The sequence below is a fragment of the Peromyscus leucopus genome, chromosome 12 (genome assembly GCF_004664715.2).
Source record: "Peromyscus leucopus breed LL Stock chromosome 12, UCI_PerLeu_2.1, whole genome shotgun sequence".
NCBI lineage: Eukaryota > Metazoa > Chordata > Mammalia > Rodentia > Cricetidae > Peromyscus > Peromyscus leucopus.
In genome coordinates, this window is record NC_051073.1 from 71,827,611 (window position 1) to 71,847,525 (window position 19,915).

General features: G+C 42.7%; 1 pseudogene; it reads left to right on the plus strand.

Annotated features, from left to right (window-relative positions):
• Positions 1-3,394: 3,394 nt before the first annotated feature.
• Positions 3,395-4,008, plus strand: LOC114697090 (annotated as a pseudogene).
• The last annotated feature ends 15,907 nt before the right edge of the window (positions 4,009-19,915 follow it).

Consider the following 19,915-nt stretch of genomic DNA (forward strand, 5'->3'; position numbering starts at 1 on the left):
CTAAAAACATACACATACAGGTGCAGTTTCAAACTCTCAAAACAGTTCCTTTTCCAAGGAGTCAAATGTCTTCGAAACTCCCAAAGATGCATAGATTAAGAAGCTGCCTTTTGTAGTGCTTCAAACATTCAGTGAAGCTCTTTTACATCACCTTGTATACACCAATGGCGCAATGGAAGATAACACGGAAGAGCAAGCAAACAGCAACACCTGTGCTTGAAGGGCAGACGTCACTCCACTGTCAGGGAGAATCCTTGAATATTCGTAATCCTTTTCATTACAGGAATGGGTGGGTTAATGTGAATGCCCAGACTAGTAATGTTTAAAGACTGATAACATGCTGGCAGAAAGAATATGTTTGACCCTTGGGATGGGGAGTCAGTGCTGAGGACTGGCCACAGGGCCTAAGTGTTCTCCAAGAGCTATATCCCAAGCAAAAAAAAAAAAAGCACATTTAAATTAAGGACACACCACACCATTACCAAAGGTGTCAGAATGTTTAGAAAATATCAGTAATTGTAAGTATATTCTGACTTTGAAGGTGTTTGTAAGTCTGAGCTCTACCAAATATACATTTAACTTTCCTGTGTGATCTGTTTTAATTGACTTTAGTGGACTATTAGGAAGAGAGTGTTAGAAGAAAGAACTCTGTCTGACCTTACATCTTTCTTGGCTAGCAGACATATATATCAGTCAGAGGCAAAGAACATTTCTATTTGGGGTACATCACACACTTCCATTCCTGTATTTCAGTCAGAAGCAAACACCACACTGACAACTCTAATTCAGTTCTGAATGATGGAAGTTAGCATTCTAGGTGATGTCCACAGCAAAAGTTAAAATAAATTTCAAACTAGTTTTTCATCATGTAACAGGTAAATTGGATTAAACCCAGGGAAACAGTTTTACTTGAATTCTATTTAGGTCTGTCCCACATTATAAATACTTCTCATTATTTGTCAAAACTATTTGTTGCTTGGATCATTTCCAAGTCAAGAGTCTAAGAGGTTCTTCGCTTCCACCACGGGTTTGGGTAGTGCTGGCAACTGGACCCTTTTCTCAGCTAAATGCTCTCTGCATTAGATTACACTTCTGCTCCTTTCACCATCTTTGTTCAACGAAATACACGTCTTTTTTGGAAGAAGAGAAACTTTTCCTGTCCATCAGGAATCAAAAGTTTTAGGCAAGATCCAAGATCCACACTTTGACCATCTCATCTAGAGTGAAACTGTAGCTCAACGGCCGTAAATGCAGCAACAAGTGCAATCAAAAGAGCAATGGCAGTACTTCCGTAACTCTGCAGAGACCCTCTTAATGCGGGTCCCTTACAGATGGTCCGTATCAGTACCTTCCAGATCAGATGCCTCATTCCTGCAAAACCAAAGTATGTGCACACTGATGCTATACACCTCCAAGATACTAATTTGTCTCCTGCAAAGGAGTCTAGCTATGGCACTAAGGCTGGCTTCTGCCTATTCAGGAACCACAGAGCATGCATCTGGCTTAATCTATAGTTTTAAGAAACCCCAAACTTAGTCTACATAAACCTAATTGAACAAGTCCCATAGCTGGTTGTTTTGCAAACTGAACACTTATTTCTGAAGTTAAGATAACCCTTCTTAGTCTATTTCCCGACTCTTCTGGAACTCTGCACCATTCTGATTATAGCAGCTTATCCAACATGCTTAGTTTATCTTGTATTTGCAAACATGCTTGGGAATAAATATAGCTAGGAAACAGAGCAAGCATTGCTTGCTGTATTCCTAACAGTTTGAATGTCTTGTGGTTGCCCCTTATTTATCTTGTACTTCCCATTTTTCAATGGAAGTAAGACAATCTTTAATTAGAAAACAAAAATAATTCAAACAATAAAACCAAGCTATTGGTTCAAGTATCTATTGCTTCATTATTGATAAATGCATATAGAAAATTACTAGTAACTACCTAATAATGAAAATTCAACCATGCATATTAAAATGTTAGCATTCTAGAATCAGTTATGGGCCTGCTACTATTGCTTACACTTTCAACCAGGCCTGGTTTTAATAAACATGCAAACCCTTTGATTCAGAACTGTGGGAAAAGCAATGATACATGCAAATTCAACTGAATATTGTCAGTCAAATTCCTTAGAGATGCAGTCAGGTACACTTATCTACTACAATGCTGCTTCAAAACAGAAACAAGTCATATACAAAAAGGCTAAACTGAAGACTTCTATTTAGTTCTAAAAGGCTTAGCTAGAAATCCTGGCCTTTGAGGATAAAGAATAAGTTGAAAGCCCTGGGAAAAAGAAACTGAGGTGACTGTCTTCAGGGAGCAGTAAGTTTTCTGGGCCACTTACTGAGAGCTGTAGGGGTGGTAAGGATACTTAGGCAGAATGGTTTCTTTTCTGATTCACATTAATGAACAGCTCCCTGGGGAAAGATAAGGAGCTGAGCTACAACAATGTAAACTCAAGCAGTAATGCCCTGAAATTTAGCATAGCCCTCTGCATTTTAAAACTCTTGGCCAAGGGGTTCTTCCAAAATGGTATAATTAATAGCCAAGCAATGTTCTAAATAAACTAGAGACAGTTTGCTTGCATCTACAGCACCATGAGAATGTAAACTCCTGAAGGCTAGGGGGTCTCTTCATATTTTGCATATCACAGGTACATAAAGAGTGAACAAGAGACTACAGAAAGACCGAATACTAATTACCTACATACTTTTGAGACCACAGAATCTTGTAGCATAGTTTTACACTTAGAACCATAAACATGGCTGTTAAGGGTAATTTCTGATGTAACTGAATTAGCCATGTCTCCATGATCATGTAAGTGTCTGAATATTGCTTGGTTGTCCCAAAAACTAACATGGACAGGACAGGACATTTAAAGAGAAACTACACTCAGTATAGCCTTTCCCCTCCCCTTAGGCTTGTAATAAAATAATTCAAGAGAGAGTCTGAGATCTACAAAACTACTCTTTTAACTTTTTTCCCCTGGGAAAACAAAGGAACACAGACCCAGATCTTTTCACTGTTCAAGTAGCTACGATGGACATGAGGTAAAGGAAGTTAGGAATCACCCCAGTTCCACTCTTGTATCTTGATGTGAGCTGTGTGACTCCTCAGATCGAGAAAGGAATGAGTTTGCTGGGTTCTCCTTGTTAAAAACTATGCAGTCACACACAGGCCATAAGCTTCATTACATACATGTATCAGACATACAGACAACCCCCAGCCTGGGTACTGCCCAGTCATTTTATTTACGACAATAAGGATGTATTTATCCGCTTCAAAAATGGAACTTTTTAAACATTATGCTGGGGAAAGGGGGCCAAAGGGAGGGGATGAGGAATGCATTGGGCTTATGATCAATGCACACTGTAACCTTCCTGGGTGGCTGCCAATGTCAGAAGGGCAGGGTCCAGTGCCCGATGGCAGAGGCTATCTTCCCAGCCACCTGGCAGGTGTCATGGCCAAGTGAATACTGCTGGGCCAGGGGGGTAGTGGTGTGCGCTATGAGGGCATCAACATTTACGGCAGGTTCTACAGAAACAAGGTAAGTTACCCGACCTTTCTCTGAAAGAGGATGAACACCAACTCTTCCCGAGGTCCCTGCCTCTTCTGAGCCCTAGCAGCAATTTTTGTTGTACTTTGTGAGATATGATTCACAAGACCGAGCGAGGCCAGGCTGTTGTGGACCACCTCAAGGTGTTGGTTGGAACCCCTCCACCCTATGACAGGAAAAAAAAAATCAGATTGTGGTCCCTGCCACCCTCAAGGCTGTGCAGCCAATGCCTACCAGAAAGTTTGCTTGCCTGGGGGTCATCTGGCTCATGAGATCAGCTGGAGTACCCAGCAGTGACCCACACTCTGGAGGAGAAGCGGAAGGAGAAGGCTAGGATCTGCTACCGGAAGAAGCTGCTCATGAGGCTATGGAAACAGGCAGAAAAGAACATGGAGGGGGAAAATAGCAGCAGCTTCACAGAGGTCCTCCAGACCAGTGGGACCCTGCTGTGAGCCCAATAAAGATTGTGCCTCAAAAAAAAAAAAATGATGAAAATGAAATCAATATACACTAATAAAATAAAGCAAGTGAAGTCCTTTGCTTTCCTCCGAAGTTGTGGCAAGAAGGCCTTCACCACACATGGGATGCTGGCTGGCATCTTGGTGTTCAATTTCCCAGCTCCCTGGATGATCCTGGCCATCAGACTACCGTGTAAGCGAGGTCAAGAGATTCCACCTCTGAGTGAGGCCAGGGTTGCTTGTCTTGGAGTCTGGTTACTTTTCTTGGCAGGCTGATCTCCTGTACCATCTACAGTCCTGCAGGCAACCGGATTTTGTTCTTAGGGGCTGAATGCTACTCCACTGCTGGCACCTGCCATGTCCTCTTTATCCACTCATCTCATGGTGTTGGCTTACCTGTCCGGACTCCCAGACTTGGCTGTTGTGAATGGTAGAATAGAGTTAATCTTTAGAACGTTAAATAACCAATCCGAAGCATTCTTCTGGGAAGAGGCACTGTGGTATCTTTGGGGGGGGGGGCTATCCAAATGCCAGGGGAGTTAAGGAAGGTTCGATCTAGGGGAGTTAATACTGCAAGCTTCTTTCCAGGCATAGGCAGAAGCTTAGACAGGCTATGACAGTGACAGAGCACAGCTGTGGAAGCAGCTCCTACCCCTCTCTCCAAAAGGAACCGCAGGAGCAGCTACTGTTATGCTCCAGCCAGGAGGAAGGCAGTCCCCCTTCCTTGAGAGCCAGAGCTTGGGCAAAATTCACCCTGGAATCCAGTTCGGAACAAAGCAACACAGCTGGTACCTGATAAGTAGTGAATTCTATTTACCAGAGACTCTTTACCGCAACCGCAGGAGACAGACGACGACGACGCTGTCATCACCACCGTAGAGACAGGAAAACGAAGCACCAAGGGCCGTGACTCACCCCGGCCCTGCGATTGTTCAGAAGGAAGACAAGAACCCAGGCAGCTTGACTCCAAAACCCAGGACACCAACCACTGTTCCACACTGCTTCTTAACAACCCACCACTGCGTTCTTGACATTTGCTTCAACAGCTCAAGCCACACGCTGCTCCAGCTGATTTACTCTCAAGCATATAACAGAAGGAGCCATTGAAAACCTGATTGCCATCGAAAACCCTGCAACTGGGTTCCCGGGAAACAAAGTCACGGTTGTTTTGAAACCCGCGGGAGACACCTTTTCTGTTGCTCTCAGTGTTTCATTTCTTCTTGCCCTCTGCCCCGTTCCATGGGCCTTGGAAGAGAGGGGAGAACAGCTTTTTCCTGTACTCATAATTCTTTCCAGAAACTAACTTCCCACTCTCCTCAGGTCTGAGCAAAAGCAGTAGAGAAGATCTAGCCGTCTCAGGATCGCAGAGGGCTGGACAAGATCTGCAGGGGCTAGCGGCCTTCTGGGACAGGGACACATGTCAGTAGTTCCCCAAGTCCCAGCATCCCACACGGTGGGGCCTTGTTGCTTCCCACTGGCCATCTACTGTTTCCCCACGACAGCTAAGTTACCTTCTGGTTCCCCGAGTCTCAAAGTCCACTCTGCCTTGGTTTCTCCAAACACAGATTGTGTTTGTCTCACTGGCAGGGCCCTCTCTGATCTAAAGCTCTTGGCCATCAGTACCTCCTCAAGTACCTCCTCAAGGCTTTCCCCCTTATATCTCTTTCCCTGTAAGCAAGAAGAGCCTTATCCTTCCCTGTGTGCCCTGGCTTCATCCTGTCCAGCTCTTCCCAACACTTGCCCTTCCCTGCTTCCTCCTGATCTAAGGAAGCAATTCCTCGGTTGCTTCTCCTCCCTAGACTCTCCTGCAGATGGCAGATGATGGAGGTCTGAGTGATCTCACCAGATCTGCACTCAGCCTAGCTCCCTGGGCGTGGCCTCATCTTACTGGTCTCTTCCTGGACTAAAGCCGATCATTCTTCTCAGCACTTCTTTCTCTACTCCCTGCAAACCTCAACCTCAGATAAGGCCTCACCTCTCCTGAAAACTACAGAAAAGGCCCCAAACATCAGCTCTAGACAGTGTCAGAATCCTGATCTTCCAACCTAGCCTTTCCTCCAGTCTCTGCCACTAACTTGACCTGGGATCCCAGCCAAGGCTTTCTTCTTTCTAGACCTTGTTTCTCAAATATAAAATTTCTTTTTTTTTTTTCTTTTGAGGCAGGGTTTCTCTGTGTAACACCTCTGGCTGTCCTGGAGCTTGCATTGAGACCAGGCTGGCCTCAAACTCACTGAGATCCGCCTGCCCCTGCCTCCGAAGTGCTGGGATTAAAGGTGTGCGCCAGCCACCACCACTCAGCTCAGATATAGACTTTCTTATGTTTCACTCGTATAGAAGTGTTTCAGAACCCCAATATGCACAAAGAGACATGAGGCAAGCTGATCAGGAGAGTGAATCTGGGTTTGTCTCTAATTGTGTGCATACATGCATGTATGTTTGCATGTGCGTAAAGGCCAGTGAGATCACTAGTAATTAAGTTAGCAGTTTAACCTTTCTGTTTCCTAAAATCTCATACTCTGTTCACAGAGGTGACTGTTTAACAGATGTATTTTAAAATGTAGTTCTGACCACTTGGCAATAATCAGTTGGAGGCTCTTCCCTGGGGCCTCCTTCAGCATTCCATAGTTGCCTGTTGTTGTTTATTTAGAGTTGAGGCTCCATGGGATTTACCCCTTTCATGTTAACCTGACTTTTGGTTTTGTCATTATTCAGTTCTTGTTTAGGTGGCCATGTTGACAAGACTTCATATACATATAATAACATTATACAACTGAATAAGCTGGATTTATATATTTAAAATAAAACTGATATAAATAATATATAACAAATATATATGTAACAACAATTAAAGAAAAAGGCCATGGATTTGAGAGATGGAAAACGGGAATTGGTGGAGGGGGTGGCGCTGGGAGAGAAAAGGAAAGAAGGAAATGGTGTAATTATATTTTAACTTCAGAAAACTAAACATTATTTTTTTTAAATGTAGTTCTGTCTCCATGGACAAAATTGATGGCTACAGGAAAAGTATTCAACTCTAGCAGAGCCAATCAGAGCCTCTCTTAGCCATGGAAGTTTCGAGTTGTGGTCTAACTTGATTTTTGAAATCAGTAGCCTTGGAGATCTCCGATGGGGTCAGCTCTGGTCCCCATCTCTTGGTGCAAGCCCCTCAAGTCACTGTAAACGGTACTTAGGGAGTCACATCTCATGGGCAGAATGTGTCTGGAGTCACGGAAGAGACTTCTTAGATTAGATTACAAGAATTAAATTAGATTAAATCATAGCTGGGACAGCTGGACGTGGTAGCTTGTACCTGTAATCCCAGACTGGGGGGATCTGGATTCAAGGATCTAGTCATCCTTGGTTACATAGTGAGTTCAAGGCCAGCCTGGGCTATATAAAACCCTGTCTCAAACGAAAGTAAGTAAATAAATAAAAGAGTCTCTTTGAGACTTGGAGACTTTGGAGCCCAGAAGGATTTCTACCCTTAAGACACCCACCCCCAGGAGTAAAGCAAGATGTCATGCTATGAGCAGCCTTATGAGGACTGGCATGTGGCTTGGCATGAAGCAAAGGCTTTCAGCTCAACAGCACATGGTGAATCAAAGCCTAGGAAGAGCCGCATGGGGTAGTTTGGAACTGGGTCTCCTGAAGTTGCCATCAGCCTCGTGAGCACACTGGAAACAGATGTCTCCCGTCTCCTCAGCACCCCTATTGAGATTACTGATTTAAAAACGTGACGTCACCATGGACAGAGTTGAGGGCTACAAGAAAAGTACCCGACTCCAGAAGAGCCAATCGGAGCCTCTCCTGATTGCTTGCCAGTAACTTGAGTACCGTTCATCGGGGACCTTGACTCCAACACACCCAAACAAGCTATGCCAGGACTCTGGCACATACAGGCTGGTGTTTGTGGTTTTAAGCCACTAAGTAGCAACAGATACCAGAACAACCTTTGAGCAGAGAAATGTCATCCTAGTGGCTGTAGGATGTTTTACCCTGTGGCCTGCAAAGCAGCATCTAGGGATCTAGTGAGAGAAAGTGAATGGACATAAAGACATTCCTTGTGACCGTCAATGCTGTCTTAGGTTACTACTGCTGTGATAAGACACAATGACCAAAGAACCTTGGGAGAGCAAAGGGATTATTTCACTTGCAACTGCTCAGGTCACAGTCCATCATTCGGGGGAAATGAAGGCTAGAGAGATGGCCTAGTAGTTAAGATCTCTTACTGCTCTTGTAAAGGACTCAAGTTCAGTTCCTACTACCTACAGGGAGGCTCGCAACTGCCTGTGACTCCAGTTTCCAACAACTCAGCCTCACACATGCAGATGGTACATGTTAACCCAAGCAAGCAAATATACATTAAATAAATAATAATAAAAAAAACTTTTAAGGGATAATTGACATCTTGTCAATGTGATTCACTAATATATTGCTATTTAACCATAACCTTTGAGAGCTCATATTAATATAAATATCACAGTATAAAACATTCCTATTTTTAGAAGTCCTGCTGTCTTTAAAACTTTAAACACTTGTTGGGTGTGGTGGCACACCAAACACTTAGGAGGTAGAGTGATAGCTGTGTATTTGAGACTAGCCTGGTCTACATAGTGATAGCTGTATATTTGAGACTAGCCTGGTCTACATAGTGAGTTCTAGTACAGCCAGTCCTACATAGAGAGACCCTGTCTCAGAAAACAAACAAACAAACAAAAAAAAAAACCCCAAACACTTTAGAAGTTCAATCTCATTAAAATACCAAGTCTCTTTCAAAGTACAAAACCTCTCCAAAGTACCCTCTCTAAAATGGCCAGTCTCTCTTAAATTATAAAATCTCTGTAAAATTCTAAAATCTCTCAGCCGTGGGTTCCTGAGAGGGACCAGGGGTTGTAACAGCTTTCTTAAGTCAAGAGAGAAGAACGAGGGGACAGTCACAATCAACCAAGTCAACACCCGTGGGGGGCCAGCTCCCACCTTTTCAAGGGTTCTTATGAGGAGGAGAGAGGAACAAGAAAATATTAGATAGAAAAACAGCAAAGAGGAGAAAGACAGAAACACAAGATAGCTTCGGGAGGACCTGGGTTAATGTGCAATGCCCAGAAGTTTATTCAAAAGGGCTTTTATAAGCCAGGCAGTGGTGGTGCACGCCTTTAATCCCAGCACGTGGAAGGCAGAGCCAGGCAGAACTCTGTGAGTTCGAGGCCAGCCTGGGCTACCAAGTGAGTTCCAAGAAAGGCACAAAGCTACACAGAGAAACCCTGTCTCGAAAAACAAAAAAACAAAAAAACAAAAAAAAAAAAAAAAGGGCTTTTATAACAGTGATAAGGGGCGAGGCAAAAGGCCTCCCCCTTGCTAGATCAAAACACCTCACAGCCAAAAGTAGACCCTTCCAAACACCTGGTAACCATGCCCATGGTCAAATCATCCCCTTATGCAGCACTGCTAAGTAAAGCAAGCTCAGATTCTCAGACCCTGAGTAAGTTCTCACTAGGAAATCTCCGTGGGTCTCCACAAACACTAAAACTCAAGACTGTTTGATAACTAAGATTCACTCATGATCCTCTGGGCTCCAAAGGAGCTTGGCAGTTCCACATCTCTGTTTCAGCCATCCACAGCACATATAGCTTGTCTTGTTGGCTCGGGCTGCCTCCATGCCATACCTGCTACTGTTCTTGGTGGTCACCCCCTGTTACTAGTATCTCCAAAACACTGAGGTCTCCACTGTAACCGGGCTGTACCCTCCACCAATGGCCTGTTCCGACGTCTCTTTAAGGATTCTAACACTGCTACACGATGCCAAACCTCAACCCCTCTCCATGACCCCTTCAAGGAGTTTTCTAACTGTAACTGAAACTGTAACCACTGCCACCAATGGTCTTCCCTGGCCTTTCACAATGTCAAACTTCAGCTGTTCTCCATGAACCCTGAATGCTTTCAAAACCAGTAGTACCTGGGGAACTTTTACACAATATCAAGTTTGGCTACCAGAATAAAATATAGCCTTGGGGCTCCTTGGGACCATAGCTTCTGTGTGGTAGACCTGAGGAAACACTTCCCAGAATATTTTGCTTCAATGATGCTCGTCTCTTTTTAGTCACAGCTGATTCTTCATCTGACCAATATGGATTGTCCCAGCAGAGCCTTTGGTCTTTGGTCTGCCCACACCAATCATTAATCAATAACACATCCTATAGACTTGCATACAAGCAGTCTAGATTGAGGAATTTTCCTAATTGAAGTTCATCTTCCCAGATAACTCTAGCTTGTGTCAAGTTAACAAAATAAAATAAAACTAAGACAATTAACCCATTGTCAATTTGACAGACAAACACATCACTGTTAAACATAGCTTCTCCTTTCTTGTTTATCTTCAAGATCTATTAGTACCAATATCTCAATATAAAATACAATCCAACTTTTAAAAGTCCCACAGTCTTTAAAAGTTCAATCACTTTAAAAATTCAATCTTATCAAAGCATTCAAATTTCTTTCAAAGTTCAAAGTCTTGGGTTTCTCTGTGTAGCTTTGCGCCTTTCCTGGAACTCACTTGGTAGCCCAGGCTGGCCTTGAACTCACAGAGATCCACCTGCCTCTGCCTCCCGAGTGCTGGAATTAAAGGTGTGTGCCGCCGCCACCTGGCCAAAGTCTTTTTAAAATATCCAATTTCTCTCTAAATATCCTAAGTCTCTCAAGTGTGGGTTCTTTTAAAATAAATTTCTATGTCAAGAGAGAAGAATGAGCGCATGATGATATTCAAGTCAATGCAATACCAAAGTCCAACAGTATAAAAAGCTCAGTATCAGACATCTGGGACTCACTTATGATATTCTGGGCTCCAAAGGGCATGTACCGCTCCACCTCTTGGGCTCTGACATTCACAGCACACATAACTCATCTCACAGGCTCAGGCCAGCTCCACGCCACAGCTGCTGCTGTCCTAGGTGGTCACCCCATGGTAATGGAATCTCCAGTGTATTGTGGTCTCTATTTCACCTGAGCTGAACCTTCACCAATAGCCTCTCCTGGGCTCACTTCAAGGATTCTGACACTGCCACATACTGTCAAGCCTCAACTTCTCTCCATGACCCCTTCGATTCTGGGTCTTCTATGACAGCGGAGGCTGTACCTTCCCCAATGGCCTCTCCTGACCTTTTACAGTGTCAATCCTCAGCAGCTCTTTATGACCCCTTCATGCTTTCAAAACCAGTACCGCCAGTATGCTTCCACTCTTAGCATAATACCAAGTTTGGCTACCAGCACCAGGTACAGCCTTGACACCCTCTGGACCAGTTTCTGTGTGCTGACCCTGAGGAACACTTCCAAGAAGATTTGCCTCAGTGATGTTGGCCACAGTTGATTCTTCAGACCCAGCTGACCAGTATGGTCTCAGCAAAGCAAAGGTTTCACTTAATGGTTCTAATATCTTGATGATCATAGACAATTCTTCAGACACAGCTGATCAGAACCACAGGTTCTTAATTCAAAATATCACATGAATGGTCCTTACAGGGTCTTTGTTTCCCTCTGAAACGTCACAGGCCAGGTCTCCATTGTCTGCATTACTTCCCACATTCTCATTTTCCAAGCTTCTGTGGAACAGCCTACTGAGCTCTTAGCATCCAATGGCTTTTCCAGCCCCAAGTTCAAATGCCACAACATTCCTTCTAAAAATGCATAGTTAGGTCTGTCACAGCAATATCCCACAATCTGGTATATGTGAGGGGGCACAGTAAAGAAACTTCCAACATGATCACTTCATGATATGGTAAAGGATTTTATTGTAGACATGAAATAGAGACCAGCCAGAGGCATTCTGGAAGAGTCCAGAGCAGAGAGAGAAAGTAGACTGAACATGGCCAGCTGACTGGACATGGACAGGGCTATCAGCAAGAGAGGAGATAATAGCAGGGGATAGAGAAGAGAGAAAGCATAGAGGGAATAACCAGGGCAGGGGTTGGGTAGGGGACTTGAACATTATAAAGATAACAAACAGGTATCTAGGTGGAGGGAAGCCTGGGGAGGTGAGAAGTCAGCATGCCAGGGTGGAGGCCAGCATGTGATTTGATATGCAACCACAAGTTATATGTTAATGGAGAGCCCTATGACCCTTCTGCCAGAGATAAGGGAAATGACCTCTTTTGGCAGATGGGAACTGGTTTCACAAGTTCCTAAGGAATTTCTGGCTTTTGTCTATCTACCAGAAATCTTCCTATAGTCCAAATCAAGCTCATTTCTGGATATTTTGACTGCCTTTTGGGGTTTGAAGAACTAGAGTTTCATTTGGACCTGACATCTGGTACTAAGTTCTGTCTTAGCTAAGGTTCCTATTGATTTGACAAAGCACCATGACTAAAAATTACTTATGGAAGAAAGGATTTATTTGCCTTAATCTTCTACATCCCATTCTATCTTTGAAGGAAGTGAAGACAAGTACCTGGAGATAGGAGCTGATGCAGAGGCCATGGAGGAGTGCTGCTTACTGGCTTTCTCCCAATGGTTTGCTCAGTCTGCTTTCTTTTACAACTCAGGACCACCTGCCCAGGAAGTGGTACATCCCTCATGCTCTGGATTGCACAATATCAATTATGAACCAAGAAAATACCCTACAGTCTTGCCTATAGACAAACCGAGTGCAGGAATTTCCTCAATTGAAGTTTGTCTTCCAAGATAACTCTGACTTGTGTCAAACTAATAACCACAATAACAACAGAACCCAAAACAAAACAAAATAACCCCCAAAGCCAGAACAGGCCTTCTAGGCAGTACATCTTGAACAAAGGCACTAAAACATAAAAACATGTGGAACATTCAATGAATAACAACAGTAAGTTTACTGAAGGCTAGAAAGACCAAGGCCAGATTGTGGAAGGTTTTAAGTGCTGTGGTAGTTTGAATGAGAATGGTTCACTCAAACACTTTTTGAACACTTGGTCCCCTACTAGTGGAACTGTTTGGAAAGGGCTTTGGAGGTGTGGCCTTATTAGAGAATGTGTCCCTAGAACAGGCTTCTCTTCTTCCTATTTGCAGATCAAGATGTGAGCTTTCAGCTACTGCCTCAGCACCATGCCTATCTTCCTGCTGCCATGCTCTCTACCATGCCTTTGCTTCACCGTCCTGGACTCTAATCCTCTGAAACTGTAAGCCCCAAACAACCTCTTTCTTCTATAAATTGCCTTGGTTATGATGTCTTCTCTAATCAATAAAAATGTAGCTAAGAAATGTGTTTATCTCAATTTACTTTGTGCTCCAGTATTTGTTAAAAGGAGTCTTATCAGATTCATGAGTGTAGGAGATGACATCAATGTCAATGGGTTGTAAGGATAGAACTCTACTGTAGATTGGGTCAAGTGCTAGAAGACAATGGAGACAAGGAAATCAAGTCACCAAAGTTCTGTCCTTAGGAATCAAGGTAGGAAGAAGACTAAAATTATCTGGGAAATAGGCATAGCCCTGGCCTGTAAACCTGAACCTAGAGGGCTTAGAGTCCAGGGTGGTGATCCTACCCAAAATGCTATGTTGTTGGAATGGTTCATTAGCTGGTACTGAAGACAAACCAAAAGGAACATTATCCTTTTCAAAGAAACCCACACATAGAGAAGTCAATAGTCCACACAGCAGAATACAACACGGACACTAAAAAATATGAAAGGACAGATTACAGAGAGAGGTTTGAGTGGCAAACTCGTGAAATAGACAAAAATTAACTTGGCAAGAATGAATCAGGAATGGGGTTGTAGAAATAAGAAAACTAACATAGATCCAAAAGATGGACTTCATGGGTGAGCAAGCCATGGATGTAATAGAGACAGCACTTATGACTGTGGGAGTGTGTGTGTGTGTGTATGTGGGGGGGGGGAGTGTGCTTGTGACCATCCATTAAAGTGTGTTCGTGGAGGAATTCCAGCCATATACACTGGCGGGGTTCCCACACTGAAAGCTGAAAAGGTGCTCAAATAGGGAAATGTTTCAAAGTGGGTATAAGTATGAAGGAGATGCAGGTTTGAAGATGAACAGTACTTGGCAGCTGTTTAAGGATGGGCCAAGATTGTGCTTTGTGTTACAGTTCCATTTCTAAAACACAGCGAGTGTTCTCATTTCACACACTCGGGTATTATATAAACTGGTGATATGTGCTGTGGGATGGTCTGTATGTCAAATTGCTCTGATTGGTCAATAAAAAAAACACTGATTGGCCTGTGGCCAGGCAGGAAGTATAGGCAGGACTAACAGAGAGGAGAATGGAGAGAACAGGAAGGCGGAGGGAGACACTGCCAGCCGCCGCCAGGACAAGCAGCATGTGAAGATGCTAGTAAGCCACGAGCCACGTGGCAAGGTATAGCTTTATAGAAATAGATTAATTTAAGATGTAAGAACTAGATAGCTAGACACCTGAGCCATTAGGCCAAACAGTCTAAATAATATAAGCGTCTGTGTGTTTATTTTATAAGTGGGCTGTCGGACTGCCAGGGTTTGGCGAGACCGGAGAGAAAACTCTCCAGCTACAGATATGACCACCCCATGGTATGGTTAATGGGAAGGTTTTTAGTGTAGATATGAGAAAGAGAGAGAGAGAGAGAGAGAGAGAGAGAGAGAGAAGAAAGTGAGGGTCAAAGAGGGAGCATAGCCTAAATAGCAGGGTTATAAGGAGAGTGAGTAGCTGGGGTAGGAAAGTCCATGTTCTGGAGAGTTTAGGGTAAGAGAGGGGGAGAGAAGAGCTAGGAACACCAGCATAGGCTTGAAATGTGCAACAGGTAGCTGCGATACTGAGGGAGCGTGGAGGGCAGCACATGCTTTGGTGTGCTAACAGGCACCACAGATAGTCATTTGTCCCTTCTGCCAGTGATAAGGAAAATGGCTCCTTTGGTAAAGGAGAACTGGCTTCACAAGTTCCCTCAGAATGCTGGCTTTTATCTAAATGCCAGAATGTGGGGAACTGGAGTTTCCTTTGAACCCGAAGGTATCACCCTTTGAGTTGGGTTTCCCCAGGATAGCGTGAAAACCTCTGAGTCATGTTGCAAAACTCAATTGGTGGGATAAAGAGTGAGAGGAAGGAGAGAGGGAAAAGTGATGGACAGAAAGAAGGAGGGGAGAGAGAATGAAGAGGGAAGGAGAGGAGGAAAGAATGGAAGGAGGGAGGGGAGGGGGAGAGAAGGAAGCGGGAGGGAAGAGGGGAGAAAGAAAGAGAGGGAGGGAGACAGTGAAGAGACACTAGGAAGATAAAAAGAACAGAGAGGAAGATAGAGAGGAAAGGAGGGAGGGAAGAGTGGAGAGAGACAATGGAGGAAGGGAGAGACAGAGGGATGAAAGGAGAGGAAAGGACTAAAGCATCACACCTCTTACTAGTCCTAAAATAAAGCAAGACAACCAGCCAAATACAAAAGTTGACATAAACCAGCTCCTGGGATTCTTTTACAAAATCTGGTAACAGGGCCTTCTAAAAGATTTTCCTCTGTTGTATGGGCTGTTTATAAACAGAGAGAATCCTGGCCCCATCTCTCTCAGTCGGGGGGGGGGGGCGGAGAAAACCAGAGCTGGCAATGAACTTTAAGCATAGCATAGTCAACTAGGCGGAGAAACAAAGACCACAGAGAGTGTTAGGTGTCGACCATGGCTGATGGTGGCATTCAAAGTATACATTCTACAGAGAAGATGTTGTAGGCGGGCAGGAAAATGCAGTTTGTTGAAACATTACTCACTGGGGAATTGCTGAGTGGTTGTATTGATTTTCATTTAACATTGATTGAGAGTATGTGTTCATAATAATTAATAATGGAGTAGTCATTATATGTGTACAGGAAAGCAAGCTCAAAAGCTTGAAAACATTGAGAAAAATATTCATTGCACATAATTTTAAAACTCTACATTTTCAGTGTCTTATGGAAAAGGATTTTGAAGAGTATTAAGTTAGCTGGGTAGTTAGATAATATTTGTCATGTGCCCAGAGATTAACCATCTCCTTGATTAAAAATCACATGGCAGCATAAACAGAGATGTCTATAGAAGTTTGTGTGGAAGGATGTTTATCACATGGCTACTTCTGAGCAAAAGTTTTGAAAGAACATAAGTACTCCTTGACAAAAATCACAATTAAATAAACATAATATTTTAAAAAGTTTTATTAGTCAGTACAACTCATAACTTTAGAGCATTTAATAATGAAGCAGAATGTTCAGTTTGTTACAAAAGTAAAACAAAACAATTTGTACTTGGAAAATGATCTGGATTTTGTAATACAGTAATACAACCAATATATGTTTTATAAGTCTGTGCAAAACAAAAGGCTTTCAGAGGATGTGATTATGGATAATTATGACACTCGTGTATTCTTTGATATTTTCCAAATGTTCTTCAGTGAAGTTCAGCACTTCCTCAGAAGGAACAAAACTCCCGCCTCCTCTTGACCTGCTCTTCCAAGTGTTCACGTCTCCTTTTTGCCATTTTCTGCCTAAGCAAACTTAGTATTTCCCATTTAACAATGAGTTTTAATTTCACTGATGCATCTACATATTAACTCATCAAATACTTACTGAGTACTTGAGACAGGGTAAAGATGGAGGTGTATATAATAGATGAACATAATGAAAGCTATATACAGCACCATAGCCACCATCATGCTTAATTGAAACAAAAGCTTATAACCCTCCAATTAAGATCAGGAATAAGACCAAGGCATCTACTCTTTCCACTTCTGTTCAACATAATGCTCAAATTTTTAGATAGGAAATGTCCCAGATACTGTTTTAGGTACTGTTCCTTAGGAAGTGAATGAAGTAAATCCTTGATTATTTGAATTTGTGGTCCAGGCTGCAGTTTGTCCTGGTGAGTACACACCTGAAAAGAACAGCTATTTTGCTTTTTTTTCTTTTTAAAAGACACATTTTAATTAAAATAGAATTGTCACTTTCCCCCCACCAGCCCCATCCCAAGTATCCTTCTCCAACCCTTCCTGTGACCCCCACTCTCAAATTGAAAACCTCCTTTTTTTTATTTTTGTTATATGTATTTTCAAGTATGCACAAATACATACATACAACCCGCATTTCTAAGAGTATTTCATAACTAACTGTTCTATTGTTGTATGTATGTGTGTGTGTGCACATGCAGGCTCTGATTCTAAAACCAGATAAAGACACACACACACACACAAAAAAAAGTAAAATTACAGATCAATCTCCTTGATGAACATATGAGAAAATATTTAGTAACCAAACATTTTCAGTATGTTATTTAGAAACCAAATTAAAAATCACATAAAATAAGATCATTTATCATCAAGTTGGCTTGATTTCAGAAATACACACATAAAACCAATAAATGTAATCCAGCATATTAGTAGACTAACAGACAAAAATCACACGATCATGTCATTAGACACAGTAAAGGTCTTTGGCATAAATCCATCATCCCTTTATGATAAAAGTCATGGACAAGGCAAGGGTGAAGGGAATATACATCATCAACACAATGAAAGCTATACAAGACTATAGCCATCATCATGCTTAATGGAGGAAAATCCCAGAGCATTCCAATTACGATCAGGAATAAGACCATGGTGTCCACTTTTTCCACTTCTATTCAATATAGTACTCAGAGTCTTAGCTAGAGTAATAAGACAAAGGATACAAGTAGGAAAAGAAGAAGCCAAACTATTCTTATTTTCAGACAATATGATACATGAGAGACCCTAAAAGATGAATTAAAAATAATTCTTAGAGTTGATAAACACTTTCAGGAAAGCAACAAGCCACAAAATTATTGTATTGCAAATATAGCCTTCCATACCATTGACAAACACAATGAAAAAGAAATCAAGGGATTCATCCCAGTCACAATAGCTACAATACAATAAAGTACTGAAGAATAAACCTAACCAGTAAAGTGAAAGACCTCTACAATCAAAACTTTGAGACACTGAAGAAGTTGAGGAAGACACTAGAAGATGGAAAGACCACCCATGATCATAAATTACAATAATTAATATTGTGAAAATGTCCATCCTACTGAAAGCCATCCACTGATTCAGTGAAAATACTAACAAAAGTTTTCAGGGCCATTTTTCAAAGACACAGAAAAATAATCTTAAAATTTATATAGACGCGCGCGCGCACACACACACACACACACACACACACACACACAGTCAAAACAACACTCAACAAGAAGAAAAACTGTGGGAGGTATACACACCCATAATTTCAGGTTATACTGCAAAGCCACAGTAATAAAAACAACACAGTTCTGGCACAAACATGGAAATTACAGGTCAGTGGAAGAACCAGATGTAAATCCACAACTAAGTCAGGGACTTCCCGTTGACTAGCTTTTAAAACTAGAACATGCTAGTTGGGCTGCTAGAGAGAAAAGGTATCAGTGGTTTTCCCAGATGTGAACCCTGTGAGGCCAGCATACAGCACCTGGGCAAGGTGTCACAGTTGTTTGAGGAGTAACCAGTAATCCTCTGGTTATAGCTGAAGCCCACTACCTGGGCGGGAATCCGTGGCTGGAACTGTAAGCCCGGTTAACAGCTCATGCCTAGGGAAGTCACAGGCGCCGGTAGGGAACTCACCACCATTCTTTGCCACCAAACTGCCTTCTAGCCTTCTGTCTTATAGACGGAAGCTATTCTTAGCTTTCATCAGAGAAGCCTCCCTCTGTAGTGACGGTGGTGGATGCCAAAACTCACGGCTGCCAAAGACCCTGAAGTTAAATGACAGTCGGGGGTTCGGCCCTAGCCAAGACATTTCTACAACACCGTCTAAGGCTAAGGAACGCTGCAAAGGGGGAGGAGGGGAGGGAGTGTGCAGGAGCTGGAAGATGAACAGGGCAAGGGGCTGTGAAAAGCCTCTTCTAGACTCCAAATCAGGATTACAGTCACAAACCCACAACCCACGTGACCTACCCCAGGGCACATACAACTTCCTGGGGAGCAGGTCTTCTGGTTTTGAGTCTAATTCATTTTCCTTTCTAAACCTGTTTGAATTTCTCCTGTATTCCTCGTGGGAATTTTCATTTAGACAGAACTCTCCTTCCTCTTAAAGTCATAACAGCCTTCTTCCGGTGAAGTCTGTCTGCGGTGTTTCTGACGAGAAGTCTGCTGTCATTCAAGCGTATCTGTGACGCGCTGCTTTCTTCCCGGGCTGGTTTTGGCCTTGCTGTCTTTGTCTTCAGGTTTTAGCAACTTTATCATCATATAGGTGGGCATGCTGTTATTTGAATTTATCCTATTGAAGCTCAATGTGTCTTTTATATCTTGTTGAATTTACAAATCTTTTGTGCTTAAAAGCTTTACCATCATTATTTCTTCAAATTTATCCATATCAATCTTTAACCGCTCTTCCAGGGTAACTTCAATGATCATACCTTTGGATATGATCACAGACAGTGCCTCGGCTCTGTTATTTATTTCACTGTTTATCCCTGCTTTCTGTTCATTTGTTTTGAGACAGGATCTCCTGTAGTCCCGGCGGGTCTGAAACTCACTATGTCATAGGGTATGACACGTACACCCTGACCCTCCTGCTACCATCCCCTAAGTGCTATGATTTCAAGCACAGACCCCTGCACCCAATACCTGCTGTCATACTAGATGGTTTTATTAATATATCATGTAAGTTCAGTGACATTTCTCATTCTACTATTGAGACCATCCCATGTAGCTTTTAATTGTGCCTTTTCTACATCTTAGTTTTAATATTTCCCTTTGGGCCTTTTTCGTGTGTCCTGTTTCTCGGCAACTACTTCCTGTTACCATTCATCTAAGCATGCTCACCCCTCCGTGTCGGAGCCTGACTTCAGGGGCATCTTCAGTAGCTGACGGTTCTGACATTGTCTCCTGATGTTAGTGTGTGTTGAATGTTCTGTCTCTGGCAAGTTGAAATGTTCCTAGTATTTCTTTTTT